A 15,319-nucleotide genomic window follows, 5' to 3' on the forward strand; every position below is an offset into this window, starting at 1 on the left:
AGAGACTATGGAGGGAAAGCAGAGGGAAAGAGACAGGCGAGGGAAAACAAGGACAAGAGAGAGTTAATGGAAAAGAGGGAGGCGAGTGCAAGTGGGAAGAATTAGACACCGAGGGAAGAGAGGTAACAGAGACTGGCGAGGGAAAGAGAGAGGCGAGATAAACCAGGGGAAAGAGACTGGCGAGGGGGGAAGAGGGAAAAGAGAGGGTTGATTGGAAATAGGGAAAAGAGAGATTTCATAGAAAAGAGGAAAGCCAGGGAACAGAGAGAGGCGAGAGAAACCAGGGGAAAGAGACTGGCGAGGGAAAAGAGGGATAACAGATTTGACGAATAACAGGGAAAAGAGAGAGGCGAGGGAAAACAAGGACAAGAGAGAGTTCATGGAAAAGAGAGAGGCGAGGGAAAGTGGAAAAATTAGACCTAGAGGGAAGAGAGGTAAAAGAGAGAGGGGAGGGACAACAGAGAATTGAGGAATGAGGGGGGAAAGAGGGAGTCGGGTGAAAGTGGGAAGAATTAGACACCGAGGGAAGAGAGGTAACAGACACTGGCGAGGAAAAGGCGGGAAAGGTGACTGGCGAGGGAAAAGTTGGAAAAGAGAGAGTCATGGCAAAGCAGGAGAAAAGAGACAGGCGAGGGAAAACAAGGACAAGAGAGAGTTAATGGAAAAGAGGGAGGCGAGTGAAAGTGGGAAGAATTAGACACCGAGGGAAGAGAGGTAACAGAGACTGGCGAGGGAAAGAGAGAGGCGAGATAAACCAGGGGAAAGAGACTGGCTAGGGAAAAGAGGGATAACAGAGTTGACGAATTACAGGGAAAAGAGAGAGGCGAGGGAAAAGAAGGACAAGAGAGAGTTCATGGAAAAGAGAGAGGCGAGGGAAAGTGGGAAGTATTAGACACCGAGGGAAGAGAGGTAACAGAGACTGGCGAGGGAAAGGGGGGAAAAGTGCCTGTCGAGGGGAAAGAGGGAAAAGAGAGGGTTGAGGGAAAGCAGGGGAAAGAGACTATGGAGGGAAAGCAGAGGGAAAGAGACAGGCGAGGGAAAACAAGGACAAGAGAGAGTTAATGGAAAAGAGGGAGGCGAGTGCAAGTGGGAAGAATTAGACACCGAGGGAAGAGAGGTAACAGAGACTGGCGAGGGAAAGAGAGAGGCGAGATAAACCAGGGGAAAGAGACTGGCGAGGGGGGAAGAGGGAAAAGAGAGGGTTGATTGGAAATAGGGAAAAGAGAGATTTCATAGAAAAGAGGAAAGCCAGGGAACAGAGAGAGGCGAGAGAAACCAGGGGAAAGAGACTGGCGAGGGAAAAGAGGGATAACAGATTTGACGAATAACAGGGAAAAGAGAGAGGCGAGGGAAAACAAGGACAAGAGAGAGTTAATGGAAAAGAGAGAGGCGAGTGCAAGGGGGAAGAATTAGACACGGAGGGAATAGAGGTTAAAAGAGACTGGCGAGGGAAAGGAAGGAAAAGTGACTGGCGAGGGGAAAGAGGGAAAAGAGAGGGCTGACTGGAAATAGGGAAAAGAGAGATTTCATAGAAAAGAGGAAAGCCAGGGAACAGAGAGAGGGTTGAGGGAAACCAGGGGAAAGAGACTGGCGAGGGAAAAGAGGGATAACAGAGTTGACGAATAACAGGGAAAAGAGAGAGGCGAGTGAAAGTGGAAAAATTAGACCTAGAGGGAAGAGAGGTAAAAGAGAGAGGGGAGGGACAACAGAGAATTGAGGAATGAGGGGGGAAAGAGGGAGTCGGGTGAAAGTGGGAAGAATTGGACACCGAGGGAAGAGAGGTAACAGAGACTGGCGAGGAAAAGGAGGGAAAGGTGACTGGCGAGGGAAAAGTTGGAAAAGAGAGAGTCATGGCAAAGCAGGGGAAAAGAGGCGAGGGAAAACAAGGACAAGAGAGTTAATGGAAAAGAAGGAGGTGACTGAAAGTGGGAAGAATTAGACACCGAGGGAAGAGAGGTAACAGAGACTGGCGAGGGAAAGAGAGAGGCGAGATAAACCAGGGGAAAGAGACTGGCGAGGGGGGAAGAGGGAAAAGAGAGGGTTGATTGGAAATAGGGAAAAGAGAGATTTCATAGAAAAGAGGAAAGCCAGGGAACAGAGAGACGAGAGAAACCAGGGGAAAGAGACTGGCGAGGGAAAAGAGGGATAACAGAGTTGACGAATAACAGGGAAAAGAGAGGGGCGAGGGAAAGTGGGAAGTATTAGACACCGAGGGAAGAGAGATAACAGAGACTGGCGAGGGAAACGGGGGAAAAGTGCCTGTCGAGGGAAAACTTGGAAAAGAGAGGGTTGAGGGAAAGCAGGGGAAAAGAGACAGGCGAGGGAAAACAAGGACAAGAGAGAGTTCATGGAAAAGAGAGAGGCGAGGGAAAGTGGAAAAATTAGACCTAGAGGGAAGAGAGGTAAAAGAGAGAGGGGAGGGCAACGAGGGACAACAGAGAATTGAGGAATGAGAGGGGAAAGAGGGAGTCGGGTGAAAGTGGGAAGAATTAGACACCGAGGGAAGAGAGGTAACAGACACTGGCGAGGAAAAGAGAGAAGCGAGATAAACCAGAGGAAAGAGACTGGCTAGGGAAAAGAGGGATAACAGAGTTGACGAATAACAGGGAAAAGAGAGAGATGAGTGAAAGTGGGAAGAATTAGACACCGAGGGAAGAGAGGTAACAGAGACTGGCGAGGGAAAGAGAGAGGCGAGATAAACCAGGGGAAAGAGACTGGCGAGGGGGGAAGAGGGAAAAGAGAGGGCTGACTGGAAATAGGGAAAAGAGAGATTTCATAGAAAAGAGGAAAGCCAGGGAACAGAGAGAGGCGAGAGAAACCAGGGGAAAGAGACTGGCGAGGGAAAAGAGGGATAACAGAGTTGACGAATAACAGGGAAAAGAGAGAGGCGAGTGAAAGTGGAAAAATTAGACCTAGAGGGAAGAGAGGTAAAAGAGAGAGGGGAGGGACAACAGAGAATTGAGGAATGAGAGGGGAAAGTGGGAGTCGGGTGAAAGTGGGAAGAATTAGACACCGAGGGAAGAGAGGTAACAGAGACTGGCGAGGGAAAGAGAGAGGCGAGATAAACCAGGGGAAAGAGACTGGCGAGGGGGGAAGAGGGAAAAGAGAGGGTTGATTGGAAATAGGGAAAAGAGAGATTTCATAGAAAAGAGGAATGCCAGGGAACAGAGAGAGGCGAGATAAACCAGGGGAAAGAGACTGGCGAGGGAAAAGAGGGATAACAGAGTTGACGAATTACAGGGAAAGGAGAGAGGCGAGGGAAAAGAAGGACAAGAGAGAGTTCATGGAAAAGAGAGAGGCGAGGGAAAGTGGGAAGTATTAGACACCGAGGGAAGAGAGATGACAGAGACTGGCGAGGGAAACGGGGGAAAAGTGCCTGTCGAGGGGAAAGAGGGAAAAGAGAGGGTTGAGGGAAAGCAGGGGAAAGAGACTATGGAGGGAAAGCAGAGGGAAAGAGACAGGCGAGGGAAAACAAGGACAAGAGAGAGTTAATGGAAAAGAGGGAGGCGAGTGCAAGTGGGAAGAATTAGACACCAAGGGAAGAGACATAAAAGTGACTGGCGAGGGAAAGAGAGAGGCGAGATAAACCAGGGGAAAGAGACTGGCGAGGGGGGAAGAGGGATAACAGAGTTGACGAATAACAGGGAAAAGACAGAGGCGAGGGAAAGTGGGAAGAATTGGACACCGAGGGAAGAGAGGTAACAGAGACTGGCGAGGGAAAGAGAGAGGCGAGATAAACCAGGGGAAAGAGACTGGCGAGGGGGGAAGAGGGAAAAGAGAGGGCTGACTGGAAATGGGGAAAAGAGAGATTTCATAGAAAAGAGGAAAGCCAGGGAACAGAGAGAGGCGAGAGAAACCAGGGGAAAGAGACTGGCGAGGGCAAAGAGGGATAACAGAGTTGACGAATAACAGGGAAAAGAGAGAGGCGTGTGAAAGTGGAAAAATTAGACCTAGAGGGAAGAGAGGTAAAAGAGAGAGGGGAGGGCAACGACGGACAACAGATTATTGAGGAATGAGAGGGGAAAGAGGGAGTCGGGTGAAAGTGGGAAGAATTGGACACCGAGGGACGAGAGGTAACAGACACTGGCGAGGAAAAGGAGGGAAAGGTGACTGGCGAGGGAAAAGTTGGAAAAGAGAGAGTCATGGCAAAGCAGGGGAAAAGAGGCGAGGGAAAACAAGGACAAGAGAGTTAATGGAAAAGAAGGAGGTGAGTGAAAGTGGGAAGAATTAGACACCGAGGGAAGAGAGGTAACAGAGACTGGCGAGGGAAAGAGAGAGGCGAGATAAACCAGGGGAAAGAGACTGGCGAGGGGGGAAGAGGGAAAAGAGAGGGTTGATTGGAAATAGGGAAAAGAGAGATTTCATAGAAAAGAGGAAAGCCAGGGAACAGAGAGACGAGAGAAACCAGGGGAAAGAGACTGGCGAGGGAAAAGAGGGATAACAGAGTTGACGAATAACAGGGAAAAGAGAGGGGCGAGGGAAAGTGGGAAGTATTAGACACCGAGGGAAGAGAGATAACAGAGACTGGCGAGGGAAACGGGGGAAAAGTGCCTGTCGAGGGAAAACTTGGAAAAGAGAGGGTTGAGGGAAAGCAGGGGAAAAGAGACAGGCGAGGGAAAACAAGGACAAGAGAGAGTTCATGGAAAAGAGAGAGGCGAGGGAAAGTGGAAAAATTAGACCTAGAGGGAAGAGAGGTAAAAGAGAGAGGGGAGGGCAACGAGGGACAACAGAGAATTGAGGAATGAGAGGGGAAAGAGGGAGTCGGGTGAAAGTGGGAAGAATTAGACACCGAGGGAAGAGAGGTAACAGAGACTGGCGAGGGAAAGAGAGAGGCGAGATAAACCAGGGGAAAGAGACTGGCGAGGGGGGAAGAGGGAAAAGAGAGGGCTGACTGGAAATAGGGAAAAGAGAGATTTCATAGAAAAGAGGAAAGCCAGGGAACAGAGAGAGGCGAGAGAAACCAGGGGAAAGAGACTGGCGAGGGAAAAGAGGGATAACAGAGTTGACGAATAACAGGGAAAAGAGAGAGGCGAGTGAAAGTGGAAAAATTAGACCTAGAGGGAAGAGAGGTAAAAGAGAGAGGGGAGGGACAACAGAGAATTGAGGAATGAGAGGGGAAAGAGGGAGTCGGGTGAAAGTGGGAAGAATTAGACACCGAGGGAAGAGAGGTAACAGAGACTGGCGAGGGAAAGAGAGAGGCGAGAGAAACCAGGGGAAAGAGACTGGCGAGGGGGGAAGAGGGAAAAGAGAGGGTTGATTGGAAATAGGGAAAAGAGAGATTTCATAGAAAAGAGGAAAGCCAGGGAACAGAGAGACGAGAGAAACCAGGGGAAAGAGACTGGCGAGGGAAAAGAGGGATAACAGAGTTGACGAATAACAGGGAAAAGAGAGGGGCGAGGGAAAGTGGGAAGTATTAGACACCGAGGGAAGAGAGATAACAGAGACTGGCGAGGGAAACGGGGGAAAAGTGCCTGTCGAGGGAAAACTTGGAAAAGAGAGGGTTGAGGGAAAGCAGGGGAAAAGAGACAGGCGAGGGAAAACAAGGACAAGAGAGAGTTCATGGAAAAGAGAGAGGCGAGGGAAAGTGGAAAAATTAGACCTAGAGGGAAGAGAGGTAAAAGAGAGAGGGGAGGGCAACGAGGGACAACAGAGAATTGAGGAATGAGAGGGGAAAGAGGGAGTCGGGTGAAAGTGGGAAGAATTAGACACCGAGGGAAGAGAGGTAACAGACACTGGCGAGGAAAAGAGAGAAGCGAGATAAACCAGAGGAAAGAGACTGGCTAGGGAAAAGAGGGATAACAGAGTTGACGAATAACAGGGAAAAGAGAGAGATGAGTGAAAGTGGGAAGAATTAGACACCGAGGGAAGAGAGGTAACAGAGACTGGCGAGGGAAAGAGAGAGGCGAGATAAACCAGGGGAAAGAGACTGGCGAGGGGGGAAGAGGGAAAAGAGAGGGCTGACTGGAAATAGGGAAAAGAGAGATTTCATAGAAAAGAGGAAAGCCAGGGAACAGAGAGAGGCGAGAGAAACCAGGGGAAAGAGACTGGCGAGGGAAAAGAGGGATAACAGAGTTGACGAATAACAGGGAAAAGAGAGAGGCGAGTGAAAGTGGAAAAATTAGACCTAGAGGGAAGAGAGGTAAAAGAGAGAGGGGAGGGACAACAGAGAATTGAGGAATGAGAGGGGAAAGTGGGAGTCGGGTGAAAGTGGGAAGAATTAGACACCGAGGGAAGAGAGGTAACAGAGACTGGCGAGGGAAAGAGAGAGGCGAGAGAAACCAGGGGAAAGAGACTGGCGAGGGGGGAAGAGGGAAAAGAGAGGGTTGATTGGAAATAGGGAAAAGAGAGATTTCATAGAAAAGAGGAAAGCCAGGGAACAGAGAGACGAGAGAAACCAGGGGAAAGAGACTGGCGAGGGAAAAGAGGGATAACAGAGTTGACGAATAACAGGGAAAAGAGAGGGGCGAGGGAAAGTGGGAAGTATTAGACACCGAGGGAAGAGAGATAACAGAGACTGGCGAGGGAAACGGGGGAAAAGTGCCTGTCGAGGGAAAACTTGGAAAAGAGAGGGTTGAGGGAAAGCAGGGGAAAAGAGACAGGCGAGGGAAAACAAGGACAAGAGAGAGTTCATGGAAAAGAGAGAGGCGAGGGAAAGTGGAAAAATTAGACCTAGAGGGAAGAGAGGTAAAAGAGAGAGGGGAGGGCAACGAGGGACAACAGAGAATTGAGGAATGAGAGGGGAAAGAGGGAGTCGGGTGAAAGTGGGAAGAATTAGACACCGAGGGAAGAGAGGTAACAGACACTGGCGAGGAAAAGAGAGAAGCGAGATAAACCAGAGGAAAGAGACTGGCTAGGGAAAAGAGGGATAACAGAGTTGACGAATAACAGGGAAAAGAGAGAGATGAGTGAAAGTGGGAAGAATTAGACACCGAGGGAAGAGAGGTAACAGAGACTGGCGAGGGAAAGAGAGAGGCGAGATAAACCAGGGGAAAGAGACTGGCGAGGGGGGAAGAGGGAAAAGAGAGGGCTGACTGGAAATAGGGAAAAGAGAGATTTCATAGAAAAGAGGAAAGCCAGGGAACAGAGAGAGGCGAGAGAAACCAGGGGAAAGAGACTGGCGAGGGAAAAGAGGGATAACAGAGTTGACGAATTACAGGGAAAGGAGAGAGGCGAGGGAAAAGAAGAACAAGAGAGAGTTCATGGAAAAGAGAGAGGCGAGGGAAAGTGGGAAGTATTAGACACCGAGGGAAGAGAGGTAACAGAGACTGGCGAGGGAAACGGGGGAAAAGTGACAGTCGAGGGAAAACTTGGAAAAGAGAGAGTTGAGAAAAAACAAGGACAAGAGAGTTAATGGAAAAGAGGGAGGCGAGGGAAAGTGGGAAGTATTAGACACCGACGGAAGAGAGATAACAGAGACTGGCGAGGGAAAGGGGGGAAAAGTGCCTGTCGAGGGGAAAGAGGGAAAAGAGAGGGTTGAGGGAAAGCAGGGGAAAGAGACTATGGAGGGAAAGCAGAGGGAAAGAGACAGGCGAGGGAAAACAAGGACAAGAGAGAGTTAATGGAAAAGAGGGAGGCGAGTGCAAGTGGGAAGAATTAGACACCAAGGGAAGAGACATAAAAGTGACTGGCGAGGGAAAGAGAGAGGCGAGATAAACCAGGGGAAAGAGACTGGCGAGGGGGGAAGAGGGAAGAGAGAGAGTTGACTGGAAATAGGGGAACGAGAGAGTTCATGGAAAAGAGGGAGTGGAATGTAAGTGGGAGGAATTAGACACGGAGGGAATAGAGGTTAAAAGAGACTGGCGATGGAAAGGAAGGAAAAGTGACTGGCGAGGGGAAAGAGGGAAAAGAGAGGGCTGACTGAAAATAGGGAAAAGAGATATTTCATAGAAAAGAGGAAAGCCAGGGAACAGAGAGAGGCGAGAGAAACCAGGGGAAAGAGACTGGCGAGGGAAAAGAGGGATAACAGAGTTGACGAATAACAGGGAAAAGAGAGAGGCGAGGGAAAGTGGAAAAATTAGACCTAGAGGGAAGAGAGGTAAAAGAGAGAGGGGAGGGCAACGAGGGACAACAGAGAATTGAGGAATGAGAGGGGAAAGAGGGAGTCGGGTGAAAGTGGGAAGAATTGGACACCGAGGGAAGAGAGGTAACAGACACTGGCGAGGAAAAGGAGGGAAAGAGAGAGTCATGGCAAAGCAGGGGAAAAGAGGCGAGGGAAAACAAGGACAAGAGAGTTAATGGAAAAGAAGGAGGTGACTGAAAGTGGGAAGAATTAGACACCGAGGGAAGAGAGGTAACAGAGACTGGCGAGGGAAAGAGAGAGGCGAGATAAACCAGGGGAAAGAGACTGGCGAGGGGGGAAGAGGGAAAAGAGAGGGTTGATTGGAAATAGGGAAAAGAGAGATTTCATAGAAAAGAGGAAAGCCAGGGAACAGAGAGACGAGAGAAACCAGGGGAAAGAGACTGGCGAGGGAAAAGAGGGATAACAGAGTTGACGAATAACAGGGAAAAGAGAGGGGCGAGGGAAAGTGGGAAGTATTAGACACCGAGGGAAGAGAGATAACAGAGACTGGCGAGGGAAACGGGGGAAAAGTGCCTGTCGAGGGAAAACTTGGAAAAGAGAGGGTTGAGGGAAAGCAGGGGAAAAGAGACAGGCGAGGGAAAACAAGGACAAGAGAGAGTTCATGGAAAAGAGAGAGGCGAGGGAAAGTGGAAAAATTAGACCTAGAGGGAAGAGAGGTAAAAGAGAGAGGGGAGGGCAACGAGGGACAACAGAGAATTGAGGAATGAGAGGGGAAAGAGGGAGTCGGGTGAAAGTGGGAAGAATTAGACACCGAGGGAAGAGAGGTAACAGACACTGGCGAGGAAAAGAGAGAAGCGAGATAAACCAGAGGAAAGAGACTGGCTAGGGAAAAGAGGGATAACAGAGTTGACGAATAACAGGGAAAAGAGAGAGATGAGTGAAAGTGGGAAGAATTAGACACCGAGGGAAGAGAGGTAACAGAGACTGGCGAGGGAAAGAGAGAGGCGAGATAAACCAGGGGAAAGAGACTGGCGAGGGGGGAAGAGGGAAAAGAGAGGGCTGACTGGAAATAGGGAAAAGAGAGATTTCATAGAAAAGAGGAAAGCCAGGGAACAGAGAGAGGCGAGAGAAACCAGGGGAAAGAGACTGGCGAGGGAAAAGAGGGATAACAGAGTTGACGAATTACAGGGAAAGGAGAGAGGCGAGGGAAAAGAAGGACAAGAGAGAGTTCATGGAAAAGAGAGAGGCGAGGGAAAGTGGGAAGTATTAGACACCGAGGGAAGAGAGGTAACAGAGACTGGCGAGGGAAACGGGGGAAAAGTGACAGTCGAGGGAAAACTTGGAAAAGAGAGAGTTGAGAAAAAACAAGGACAAGAGAGTTAATGGAAAAGAGGGAGGCGAGGGAAAGTGGGAAGTATTAGACACCGACGGAAGAGAGATAACAGAGACTGCCGAGGGAAAGGGGGGAAAAGTGACTGTCGAGGGGAAAGAGGGAAAAGAGAGGGTTGAGGGAAAGCAGGGGAAAGAGACTATGGAGGGAAAGCAGAGGGAAAGAGGCGAGGGAAAACAAGGACAAGAGAGAGTTAATGGAAAAGAGGGAGGCGAGTGCAAGTGGGAAGAATTAGACACCGAGGGAAGAGAGATAACAGAGACTGGCGAGGGAAATAGAGAGGCGAGATAAACCAGGGGAAATAGACTGGCGAGGGGGGAAGAGGGAAAACAGAGGGTTGACTGGAGACAGGGAAAAGAGAGATTTCATAGAGAAGAGGAAAGCCAGGGAACAGAGGCGAGAGAAACCAGGGAAAGAGACTGGAGAGAAAAAAGAGGGATAACAGAGTTGACGAATAACAGGGAAAAGAGAGAGGCGAGGGAAAACAAGGACAAGAGAGAGTTAATGGAAAAGAGGGAGGCGAGGGAAAGTGGGAAGTATTAGACACCGACGGAAGAGACATAACAGAGACTGGCGAGGGAAAGGGGGGAAAAGTGCCTGTCGAGGGGAAAGAGGGAAAAGAGAGGGTTGAGGGAAAGCAGGGGAAAGAGACTATGGAGGGAAAGCAGAGGGAAAGAGACAGGCGAGGGAAAACAAGGACAAGAGAGAGTTAATGGAAAAGAGGGAGGCGAGTGCAAGTGGGAAGAATTAGACACCAAGGGAAGAGACATAAAAGTGACTGGCGAGGGAAAGAGAGAGGCGAGATAAACCAGGGGAAAGAGACTGGCGAGGGGGGAATAGGGATAACAGAGTTGACGAATAACAGGGAAAAGAGAGTGGCGAGGGAAAGTGGGAAGTATTAGACACCGAGGGAAGAGAGATAACAGAGACTGTCGAGGGAAAGGGGGGAAAAGTGACTGTCGAGGGGAAAGAGGGAAAAGAGAGGGTTGAGGGAAAGCAGGGGAAAGAGACTATGGAGGGAAAGCAGAGGGAAAGAGGCGAGGGAAAACAAGGACAAGAGAGAGTTAATGGAAAAGAGGGAGGCGAGTGCAAGTGGGAAGAATTAGACACCGAGGGAAGAGAGGTAACAGAGACTGGCGAGGGAAAGAGAGAGGCGAGATAAACCAGGGGAAAGAGACTGGCGAGGGGGGAAGAGGGAAAAGAGAGGATTGATTGGAAATAGGGAAAAGAGAGATTTCATAGAAAAGAGGAAAGCCAGGGAACAGAGAGAGGCGAGAGAAACCAGGGGAAAGAGACTGGCGAGGGAAAAGAGGGATAACAGAGTTGACGAATAACAGGGAAAAGAGAGAGGCGTGTGAAAGTGGAAAAATTAGACCTAGAGGGAAGAGAGGTAAAAGAGAGAGGGGAGGGCAACGAGGGACAACAGAGAATTGAGGAATGAGAGGGGAAAGAGGGAGTCGGGTGAAAGTGGGAAGAATTGGACACCGAGGGAAGAGAGGTAACAGAGACTGGCGAGGAAAAGGAGGGAAAGGTGACTGGCGAGGGAAAAGTTGGAAAAGAGAGAGTCATGGCAAAGCAGGGGGAAACAGACAGGCGAGGGAAAACAAGGACAAGAGAGTTAGTGGAAAAGAAGGAGGTGAGTGAAAGTGGGAAGAATTAGACACCGAGGGAAGAGAGGTAACAGAGACTGGCGAGGGAAAGAGAGAGGCGAGAGAAACCAGGGGAAAGAGACTGGCGAGGGGGGAAGAGGGAAAAGAGAGGGTTGATTGGAAATAGGGAAAAGAGAGATTTCATAGAAAAGAGGAAAGCCAGGGAACAGAGAGACGAGAGAAACCAGGGGAAAGAGACTGGCGAGGGAAAAGAGGGATAACAGAGTTGACGAATAACAGGGAAAAGAGAGGGGCGAGGGAAAGTGGGAAGTATTAGACACCGAGGGAAGAGAGATAACAGAGACTGGCGAGGGAAACGGGGGAAAAGTGCCTGTCGAGGGAAAACTTGGAAAAGAGAGGGTTGAGGGAAAGCAGGGGAAAAGAGACAGGCGAGGGAAAACAAGGACAAGAGAGAGTTCATGGAAAAGAGAGAGGCGAGTGAAAGTGGAAAAATTAGACCTAGAGGGAAGAGAGGTAAAAGAGAGAGGGGAGGGCAACGAGGGACAACAGAGAATTGAGGAATGAGAGGGGAAAGAGGGAGTCGGGTGAAAGTGGGAAGAATTAGACACCGAGGGAAGAGAGGTAACAGAGACTGGCGAGGGAAAGAGAGAGGCGAGATAAACCAGGGGAAAGAGACTGGCGAGGGGGGAAGAGGGAAAAGAGAGGGCTGACTGGAAATAGGGAAAAGAGAGATTTCATAGAAAAGAGGAAAGCCAGGGAACAGAGAGAGGCGAGATAAACCAGGGGAAAGAGACTGGCGAGGGAAAAGAGGGATAACAGAGTTGACGAATTACAGGGAAAGGAGAGAGGCGAGGGAAAAGAAGGACAAGAGAGAGTTCATGGAAAAGAGAGAGGCGAGGGAAAGTGGGAAGTATTAGACACCGAGGGAAGAGAGATGACAGAGACTGGCGAGGGAAACGGGGGAAAAGTGACAGTCGAGGGAAAACTTGGAAAAGAGAGAGTTGAGAAAAAACAAGGACAAGAGAGTTAATGGAAAAGAGGGAGGCGAGGGAAAGTGGGAAGTATTAGACACCGACGGAAGAGAGATAACAGAGACTGGCGAGGGAAAGGGGGGAAAAGTGCCTGTCGAGGGGAAAGAGGGAAAAGAGAGGGTTGAGGGAAAGCAGGGGAAAGAGACTATGGAGGGAAAGCAGAGGGAAAGAGACAGGCGAGGGAAAACAAGGACAAGAGAGAGTTAATGGAAAAGAGGGAGGCGAGTGCAAGTGGGAAGAATTAGACACAAAGGGAAGAGACATAAAAGTGACTGGCGAGGGAAAGAGAGAGGCGAGATAAACCAGGGGAAAGAGACTGGCGAGGGGGGAAGAGGGATAACAGAGTTGACGAATAACAGGGAAAAGACAGAGGCGAGGGAAAGTGGGAAGAATTGGACACCGAGGGAAGAGAGGTAACAGAGACTGGCGAGGGAAAGAGAGAGGCGAGATAAACCAGGGGAAAGAGACTGGCGAGGGGGGAAGAGGGAAAAGAGAGGGCTGACTGGAAATGGGGAAAAGAGAGATTTCATAGAAAAGAGGAAAGCCAGGGAACAGAGAGAGGCGAGAGAAACCAGGGGAAAGAGACTGGCGAGGGAAAAGAGGGATAACAGAGTTGACGAATAACAGGGAAAAGAGAGAGGCGAGGGAAAGTGGAAAAATTAGACCTAGAGGGAAGAGAGGTAAAAGAGAGAGGGGAGGGCAACGACGTACAACAGATTATTGAGGAATGAGAGGGGAAAGAGGGAGTCGGGTGAAAGTGGGAAGAATTGGACACCGAGGGACGAGAGGTAACAGACACTGGCGAGGAAAAGGAGGGAAAGGTGACTGGCGAGGGAAAAGTTGGAAAAGAGAGAGTCATGGCAAAGCAGGGGAAAAGAGGCGAGGGAAAACAAGGACAAGAGAGTTAATGGAAAAGAAGGAGGTGACTGAAAGTGGGAAGAATTAGACACCGAGGGAAGAGAGGTAACAGAGACTGGCGAGGGAAAGAGAGAGGCGAGATAAACCAGGGGAAAGAGACTGGCGAGGGGGGAAGAGGGAAAAGAGAGGGTTGATTGGAAATAGGGAAAAGAGAGATTTCATAGAAAAGAGGAAAGCCAGGGAACAGAGAGACGAGAGAAACCAGGGGAAAGAGACTGGCGAGGGAAAAGAGGGATAACAGAGTTGACGAATAACAGGGAAAAGAGAGGGGCGAGGGAAAGTGGGAAGTATTAGACACCGAGGGAAGAGAGATAACAGAGACTGGCGAGGGAAACGGGGGAAAAGTGCCTGTCGAGGGAAAACTTGGAAAAGAGAGGGTTGAGGGAAAGCAGGGGAAAAGAGACAGGCGAGGGAAAACAAGGACAAGAGAGAGTTCATGGAAAAGAGAGAGGCGAGGGAAAGTGGAAAAATTAGACCTAGAGGGAAGAGAGGTAAAAGAGAGAGGGGAGGGCAACGAGGGACAACAGAGAATTGAGGAATGAGAGGGGAAAGAGGGAGTCGGGTGAAAGTGGGAAGAATTAGACACCGAGGGAAGAGAGGTAACAGACACTGGCGAGGAAAAGAGAGAAGCGAGATAAACCAGAGGAAAGAGACTGGCTAGGGAAAAGAGGGATAACAGAGTTGACGAATAACAGGGAAAAGAGAGAGATGAGTGAAAGTTGGAAGAATTAGACACCGAGGGAAGAGAGGTAACAGAGACTGGCGAGGGAAAGAGAGAGGCGAGAGAAACCAGGGGAAAGAGACTGGCGAGGGGGGAAGAGGGAAAAGAGAGGGTTGATTGGAAATAGGGAAAAGAGAGATTTCATAGAAAAGAGGAAAGCCAGGGAACAGAGAGAGGCGAGAGAAACCAGGGGAAAGAGACTGGCGAGGGAAAAGAGGGATAACAGAGTTGACGAATAACAGGGAAAAGAGAGGCGAGGGAAAGTGGGAAGTATTAGACACCGACGGAAGAGAGATAACAGAGACTGGCGAGGGAAAGGGGGGAAAAGTGCCTGTCGAGGGGAAAGAGGGAAAAGAGAGGGTTGAGGGAAAGCAGGGGAAAGAGACTATGGAGGGAAAGCAGAGGGAAAGAGACAGGCGAGGGAAAACAAGGACAAGAGAGAGTTAATGGGAAAGAGGGAGTCGGGTGAAAGTGGGAAGAATTAGACACCGAGGGAAGAGAGGTAACAGAGACTAGCGAGGGAAAGAGAGAGGCGAGATAAACCAGGGGAAAGAGACTGGCGAGGGGGGAAGAGGGAAAAGAGAGGGTTGATTGGAAATAGGGAAAAGAGAGATTTCATAGAAAAGAGGAAAGCCAGGGAACAGAGAGAGGCGAGAGAAACCAGGGGAAAGAGACTGGCGAGGGAAAAGAGGGATAACAGAGTTGACGAATAACAGGGAAAAGAGAGGCGAGGGAAAGTGGGAAGTATTAGACACCGAGGGAAGAGAGATAACAGAGACTGGCGAGGGAAACGGGGGAAAAGTGCCTGTCGAGGGAAAACTTGGAAAAGAGAGGGCTGAGGGAAAGCAGGGGAAAAGAGACAGGCGAGGGAAAACAAGGACAAGAGAGAGTTAATGGAAAAGAGGGAGTCGGGTGAAAGTGGGAAGAATTAGACACCGAGGGAAGAGACGTAACAGAGACTGGCGAGGGAAAGAGAGAGGCGAGATAAACCAGGGGAAAGAGACTGGCGAGGGGAAAGAGGGAAAAGAGAGGGCTGACTGGAAATAGGGAAAAGAGAGATTTCATAGAAAAGAGGAAAGCCAGGGAACAGAGAGAGGCGAGAGAAACCAGGGGAAAGAGACTGGCGAGGGAAAAGAGGGATAACAGAGTTGACGAATAACAGGGAAAAGACAGAGGCGAGTGAAAGTGGGAAGAATTAGACACCGAGGGAAGAGAGATAACAGAGACTGGCGAGGGAAATAGAGAGGCGAGATAAACCAGGGGAAATAGACTGGCGAGGGGGGAAGAGGGAAAAGAGAGGGTTGACTGGAGACAGGGAAAAGAGAGATTTCATAGAGAAGAGGAAAGCCAGGGAACAGAGGCGAGAGAAACCAGGGAAAGAGACTGGAGAGAAAAAAGAGGGATAACAGAGTTGACGAATAACAGGGAAAAGAGAGAGGCGAGGGAAAACAAGGACAAGAGAGAGTTAATGGAAAAGAGGGAGGCGAGTGAAAGTGGGAAGAATTAGACACCGAGGGAAGAGAGGTAACAGATACTGGCGAGGGAAAGAGAGAGGCGAGATAAACCAGGGGAAAGAGACTGGCGAGGGGGGAAGAGGGAAAAGAGAGGGTTGACTGGAAATAGGGGAAC

The sequence above is a fragment of the Harpia harpyja genome, chromosome W, assembly GCF_026419915.1.
Source record: "Harpia harpyja isolate bHarHar1 chromosome W, bHarHar1 primary haplotype, whole genome shotgun sequence".
In the NCBI taxonomy this organism is placed as follows: Eukaryota; Metazoa; Chordata; class Aves; order Accipitriformes; family Accipitridae; genus Harpia; species Harpia harpyja.